This window comes from Nannospalax galili, unplaced genomic scaffold (genome assembly GCF_000622305.1).
Source record: "Nannospalax galili isolate Female #2095 unplaced genomic scaffold, S.galili_v1.0 scaffold1472, whole genome shotgun sequence".
In the NCBI taxonomy this organism is placed as follows: domain Eukaryota; kingdom Metazoa; phylum Chordata; class Mammalia; order Rodentia; family Spalacidae; genus Nannospalax; species Nannospalax galili.
The window spans coordinates 434,389-441,570 of record NW_008331793.1 but is presented as its reverse complement, the minus strand read 5'-3'; the positions used below and the strand labels follow the sequence as shown (position 1 = coordinate 441,570).

The 7,182-nt window shown below is 41.2% G+C and overlaps 1 pseudogene; it reads right to left on the bottom strand.

The window, feature by feature from the left end:
• Positions 1–6,640, bottom strand: part of LOC103728907 — a 148,243-nt pseudogene extending 141,603 nt beyond the window's left edge.
• Between the last annotated feature and the right edge of the window lie 542 nt (positions 6,641–7,182).

Genomic DNA, 7,182 nt, shown 5'->3' with positions numbered 1-7,182 from the left:
CGACTATTTAAATGTGTTGCAATCCCTTGCCAAAGTACAGCAGGAAATTTGGCCCCTAATCAAAGCATACTATGAAGGGGAAAGAACCCAGATTGTGGAACATGGCATAGTCCTAGGGGATATGGTCTGGGTAAAAAGACACAAAGTAAAAACTCTTGAACCCAGATGGAAGGGACCTTATGTTGTACTGTTTATCACCCCCACTGCCCTTAAGGTTGATGGCATCTCTCCCTGGGTCCACCACATGCACGTTCGGAAGGCCTTGCCTCTCAAGGACCTGGAATCCTGTGTGAAGGAGTGGGAGGTACGGCCAAATCCTGCTAATCCCTTAAAGCTACATCTGAGCCAGACATGAAGGGATTCCTGCTGATAAGCTCACTCTTATGGGCCCACCAGAGAACAGTAGTGTCAGCGGGAGCTTGGAACATCAACCCCCACCAACCAGTACACCAGACATGGATTCTGGGAAGTGGTGATGCCTATGAGGAATGGAACCGCACCTCCCATATGTCCCCGTTGTGGACATGGTGGCCAGATCTGTATGTTGACTTAGAACTTGTACTGGGGCAATTTTATTACCTCCCCCGGAAAAACCAACAGGAACAATATCATATGAAAAAACGGGCTTTGTTGACTCATCATCCACAGTCAACCACCAAGCTTTGCAGGCAAACGGGTTCTTTGCTTGCCCAGGTTTCTGGACAGATTGGTGGAGGCGCAATTGTGGGGGTGCTGACAGACTCTACTGTGCTGAATGGAATTGTGTGGAAGTTAATGATGGGCAGTGGAGATGGGAGGTTTCCCATGACCTGATTGATATGAGGTTTACTACTCCATACAACCAATGGACAGTATCTCCACTGGTCAACCAGGTTAAAATCACTTTTACCTCAAAGGGAAAAAATGATAAAAGGTGGATAGATGGGCTGACATGGGGCCTGATGCCCTACCAGACGCCATGGAATGAGGTCCTGTTTCAGATCTACCTCCAGGTCGAGGCAGTGGTTAGGTCACCGATAGGACCTAACCCGGTGTTAAATACCCCTCGTCTGAGGCCCCAACCTCCCGCGCCTGGGTCTCCTAGGCCCACCTTCAAGCCATCAGGCACCACAAAGACATCAGCAGCCCCAAACACGGAAAGGCTGGGGACGGCTGCGAAACCACAGACTTCCAGCAACCCTATGTGGGAGATGGTGCTAGCTGTAGTAGAAACCCTTAATCATACCACTCCCTCCCTCACTGACCTATGTTGGCTGTGCTACCCAGGATCCCCACCCTTTTATGAGGCTATCGGGATAAATAGTTCCTATACTCTCAACAACTCTCATCCCACCTATTGGGATGGGAGACCATGGGGACTTACTCTTGCCCAAGTCTCGGCCTCTGGTGCATGTGTAGGCACGGTTCCAACATCCCAAAGCCAGTTATGCGTCTCATGCAATAACACTCCATGGGAGCAGGGGAAATGGATTATACCCACCTCGGGCTGGTGGCTCTGTTCAAAAACGGGCCTCACCCCAGCCCTTTCCACCTCTGTATTTAATGCTAATAATGAATTTTGTGTACTTGTGGCCATTCTGCCCCATCTTTCATACCACTCTCATGAATCCCTCCTCTCCTATTGGGAGGAAAAAAGAGTCCACTCTGAAAGAAGAGGGAACCCATTACTGCATTAACCATCAGAACTCTCTTCTCCATGGGGATAGCTGGAGCAGGACAGGAATCACAGCCCTAGTAACGTGAGAGCAAGGGCTCACGACACTAAGGCTAGCAATCAACAGGGACTTGGAACAGCTCTGGCAAACGATGTCAGACCTGGAGCAGTCTCTCACTTCCTTATCAGAGGTGGTGCTACAAAACAGAAGGGGCTTGGATCTCCTATTTTTAAAGGAGGACGGGCTATGTGCAGCTTTAAAAGAAGAATGCTGTTTCTGTGTAGATAAGACAGGGGCAGTCAGGGAATCTTTGACCAAGTTAAAGAAAGACCTGGAGAGGAGGTGCAAGGAGTATGAAAGTAACGAAAGTTGGTTCGAGTCTTGGTTTATGCATAGACCATGGTTTACAACTCTCCTCTCAGCTGTCGCAAGACCCCTAATTATCCTACTGCTATTGGTCACAATTGGTCCCTGCATAATAAATAGGCTACTAAGGTTTGTTCAAGAAAAGATCGATACTGTCCATCCCTTGGTCCTTCGCCAGAAAAACCAAGCCTTAGATACTGCTGAGGAAGATTCCTCAGTCTGATCTAGAAAAAGGGGGGAAATGTTAGGGAAAGAGGAATTTACTGATTGGTTGAATTTACTGCTTGTAACTAATTAACTCAACTGGAGACACAGGCATCTGGAGCTAGGGGCAAGTGCTGCAGCCCCCGGAGCCTGACCTGTCTGATCTGTGTCGTGTCACGTAAGCATGTCTGCTTACACAAGATAACAGGGAAGGGTCGCACCAGGCACATACCACCCATCCCTCCCCGATTGAGACACCTGAAGGGAGTTGTAACATTTTTTCTTGTTTTGAAGTTATTGGTTTGTGAAATGCTTGCTTTGAAACTATTAGTTGTATAAGCACGGGCTTTTGTGTAATGGTTGTGGGAGCCTATATAATCTTTACCTGAAGTTGCCTCGGGGTCAGTTACTCCAACCAGGCGTGTGTGTCTTGGAAGGACAGTCGACCCCAGCTAGCTGGTTTAATAAGACTCTGTTTGATTTTTGCATCTCCATACTCACGCATTTGTTCTCCTGAAGAGACCCACCGAGTCACAGACCCTAACACCTCTGCTACTGTGCCTCCCTGCCAAGATGGACTGTAATTCCCCTGGAACCATAAGCTCAAATAAACTCTTCCTTCTATAAATTGCTTTGGTCAGTGTTTCTATCACAGCAACAGAAAAGTGACTAATACAGTAATTTGTATCAGAGAGTGGGCTGTTGGCTGTGAAGAACCTGACCATGTGGGTTTTGGAAGAATGTGGAAGACTGGACTTAAACAATGGAGAGAGTGCCTCCAGGGAAATACCACACCCAGTTAAGCCTCCAATTTATGAAAGGAAAATGCTCCAGGGGCCACTGAAGAAAATAGCTTCTAAAATGGGTAAAGCAGGCTGGGGTCCATCCCAAACTTGCAGCCAAACTTGGCATTGTCATTCACCTGTTGCTGGCTTTAGAGGCATGAAAGATGCAAGAGTGAAGCGGTCATTGGTTCTTCCTCTGAGGTCTCAGTGAGCCACTGAGGCCAGGCAGCATGCAGTATGAATTCCCCTTCATAGAGAAAGTCCTGATAGGCCATTGCATGAAGCTGGGAAGGTAAAGCCTGTTGGCAATGGAGACCCCAAGAAAGCATTCATGATACCAGAATTGTTAGGCATCTCCCAAGAAGACCTGCATACAGGGAGTGGTACCATCACAAGAGAGAGGTGTGTGTTGCATGCAGCAAAAATGGAGCAGCTGAGCCATCTAAGCCTTTTGGAAGTAAAGTCCCAGAAGTTGGATGTGGAGGTACTGGATTTGGTGTTTGCCTTGCTGGTTTTCGGTCTTGTTTTGTTCAAGTATTTCCTTACTACGCCTCCATCCCTCTCTTTTGGAATGGCAATCTATATTCAGCTCCACTGTATGTTGGGAATATGTAATTTGTCTTTTGATTTTATAGAGGCTTACAGTTAAGATATTTCCCTGAGTCTCAGAAGAGACTTTGGACTGTGGACTTTTGAATAGTATTGAGACTGATAATGACTATGGGGACTTTTAAAGTTGCCCTAAATGCATTTTGCATTTTATATGGTCATGAGCCTAGGGGGGCAAGGGGGTGGAATGTGTTGGTTTGAGTGAAAATATTCCCCATAGGCTCCAAATATTTGGACATTTTGTCCCCAGATGATGCTGTTTTGGGAGGTCTTAGAAGGTGTGGCTATGCTAGTGGAAGCACCTCACTGGGGGTGGGCTTAGAAAGTTCTTAAGCCTTGCCAATCTCCAGTTGCTCTCTTGTTTCTTGTGCCTGCTGGAAGATGTAGAGCTTAGCTTCCACTGCTCCCCCTCCAGCCACCTCTGCTGCCATGCCCCTCTGCCAAGATGTACTGTAATTCCCCTGGAACTATAAGCTCAAATAAACTCTTCCTTCTGTAAATTGCTTTGGTCAGTGTTTCTACCACAGCAAAAGAAAAGTGACTAATACAGTGTATGGGAGTTCATCCCTTGGAGCTTGGTTAATGAACAGTTATTAAATCATTGTCTATCCTGTATGAATCATGTTTTATTCACACATATGAGAGTATTCATTGCTTGATATAACCATACTTTTAAATTTTATGCAATAATGAATATATGAAGACATTAAATTATTGACTTTAATTTGTATTTAATAATGAATAACATTGTTGAGCCTGTTTTAATAAGCTCATTAGCCATTATTTTTCTACATTGGTACTGTAATGCTTTATTTATTTATTATTGAGTCATTTAAATTATATTTTAGTTCAGATACTATAGCTTACACTGTTTTGTTTCTTTGAGACAGGATCTCCTTGTAGCCCCAGCTGACCTTGAGCTCCCTTTGTAGATCACACTGGCCTTGATCTCACAGAGCTCTACCTGCCTCTGCCTCCAGAGTGCTGAAATTAAAGGAATGCACTACTATTCAGTATTCAGCTTATATTGTTAATGTAATATTATCAGATTTTTATGAATATCTTCCTCTTCTTTGGCTGCCTTTCATTTTCCTAACTATTCTCTGAAAAATTACACATTCTGCTTAAATGTGTTTATGATGGTATTCTGTTTTGTGATTTTTATGTCATAAGAGATATTTTCTTAATCCAATGTCAAGAAATATATTCTCCCAAATTTTCTTCTGGAATGATTAATTGTTCTAGGTCTTTCATTTAGACCTATGATTTCCTTATATAGGTTAAAACTAAAGCATAATCTACCTGTTTAGTGCTTCTGTTGCATATAGGGAACAAACACATAAGGTGTTGGGGCACTGTGATGTGAAAATCAGGAAAATTTGAAAAATGTGTCAATAATGCTTGCCCAAGCTTGAAGAAACATATTTGTTACTTTACAGGGGTTTTGCATTTTGAGAGCATATATGCCTTATTTATGTGCCCCCATATAGCTGTATCAATAATTTTTCATGGTTGATATATGTGGTTGACATGATCCTCAAAATTCTATCTAAGGTAGATTCTCCAGAGTACAGAAATTCATTGGTTTCACATAACTGTACACCCATACAAATTTAGATATTTAAAATTATTTTTTTACTATTACTAGTGAAAGCAATAATAGCTGCAAAGGACATTAAAATATTTTCAGTCATATGTACACAATAATCTGTTTTTGGAAAGAAAAGCTGCAATGATAGACTCCACATTCTCAATAACAATATACAGTGAAGTCAGGTTTTATTATTTTTCAAATGGTGGGCATTATGTACATAATTCTTTAAAGACCATAAGTTGTATCTCAATTTCATATTTTCCCATTCCTCTCACCTCCCAGTCATTTATCATGTTTAGCTCTTGTATTTATATGGAACTGCTAAAATATAAATAGATGCACTTTTTTAGAAAAGCCCCTGCATAGCCACTTAGATGTTATATAAGCATGGTGAAGAAACTTACTTTCAAACTGTCTTAAATCTTCTAAATCTTTCTATACTTCAGTAAGGTGAAACTAGAAAATAAAAATATACTTTTCAGTTAATCCAAAGTTTAAAATAAACAAAGTTATCTGCTTGGTTCATTTTAAAATTTGGTTTCCATTCTAAACTCAGCAGATACTGTATCATTATTTTGACAAATATTTTCTGAAGGACAATATGTTAATAATCACTAGAAACAGGTTTATAAATAAAACATAACCACACAATTCAGAAATAATTTAGTGAGAAAGTGATAGAAATGATTGCTTATCACATAGTGTGATGCCCTAAGAAAGCTGAAGGTTAGAGAAAAGTTCAAACATGGTGAGCGTCTGACCAAGAATATCACCATGGAGAGAGCATAGAGGGAATGGACAGGAAATGAAGACCAACAACTGAAATCTGAAGGAATGATTATTATTCAGGATTTTATTTGAAAAAATAAATGGGAGATCACAATGATGCTATTACAAACAACTATTAAAGCACCAAGAGATGTAACTACTTGTTAGAATTTTTACATAAAACTATTATAGTAAAAGAAACTAGAACATCTTCTAAAATGTTTTAATGATTCAACAATTTTTATGAATTCATTACATCCTTTGACTTTAATTGATGTTTTATTATTTGAGTTAACATAAAAATTTATCAATTTATGGTTTTATATTTAACATTAACCTTCAATTTAAGGGTATTATTTTTATTATCCTATTATTTCATACAGTGTATTTTTATCAGACTCACCCCCTCCATCTCTTCTCAGATTGCCCTCAGCTCTCAATTCACCCAAATTCATGTTCACTGTTTTTCTTTTTAAAGCCCATGGAGTCCAATTTGTGTTGACCAAATAATCTTGTGAGTGAGCCTGTCCCCTGGAATGTGGTTGACCTACCAGGAGTCACACCCTTAAAGAATACTGACTCACTTTCTCCCAGCAGTTGTCAATTTCCAACAGCTCCTCAGCCGATGGTGGAACTTTATGCAACCTGCTGATGTCCATGCTGGGTTATTGTCTGCTTGAGCTTACCAGGTCTTATGCAGACTGTCAAGCCTCTTTGAGTTCTGTATACAAATGCCTTCCTGTGTCCAGAAAACATATTTCATTGTAGTCATCCATGATCTCTGGCACATACAATCCTTTCTTTTCCTCAACGATCCTTGAGACTTGGCGGGGAGGTGAGTGATGTAGATGTGCCAACTAGGCCTGTGCATTCTTAGAGTCTCTAATTCTCTGCACCTTGACAGTTGTGGGTCTCTACATTCATCACCATCTACTATAAAAAAACAAACAAAAAAAAAAAAGAAAAAAAAACATTTCTGATGTGCTTTGAGAGAAAAACTAATCTCTGGGCCAAAGGATTATTCATTAGAAGTCAATTTAATACTATGTCCATTTAGTAAAATAATGATAGTTTGTTTCCCTATAGAGTCTATGACCCATCGAGCCCCAGATCCTTGGTCCTGATAATTGTGCCTGGTATGGTCTGCTCCTGCAGAGAGGGCCTTAAATACAATGAGAAAAGAGTTGATGGATCTTGTAAC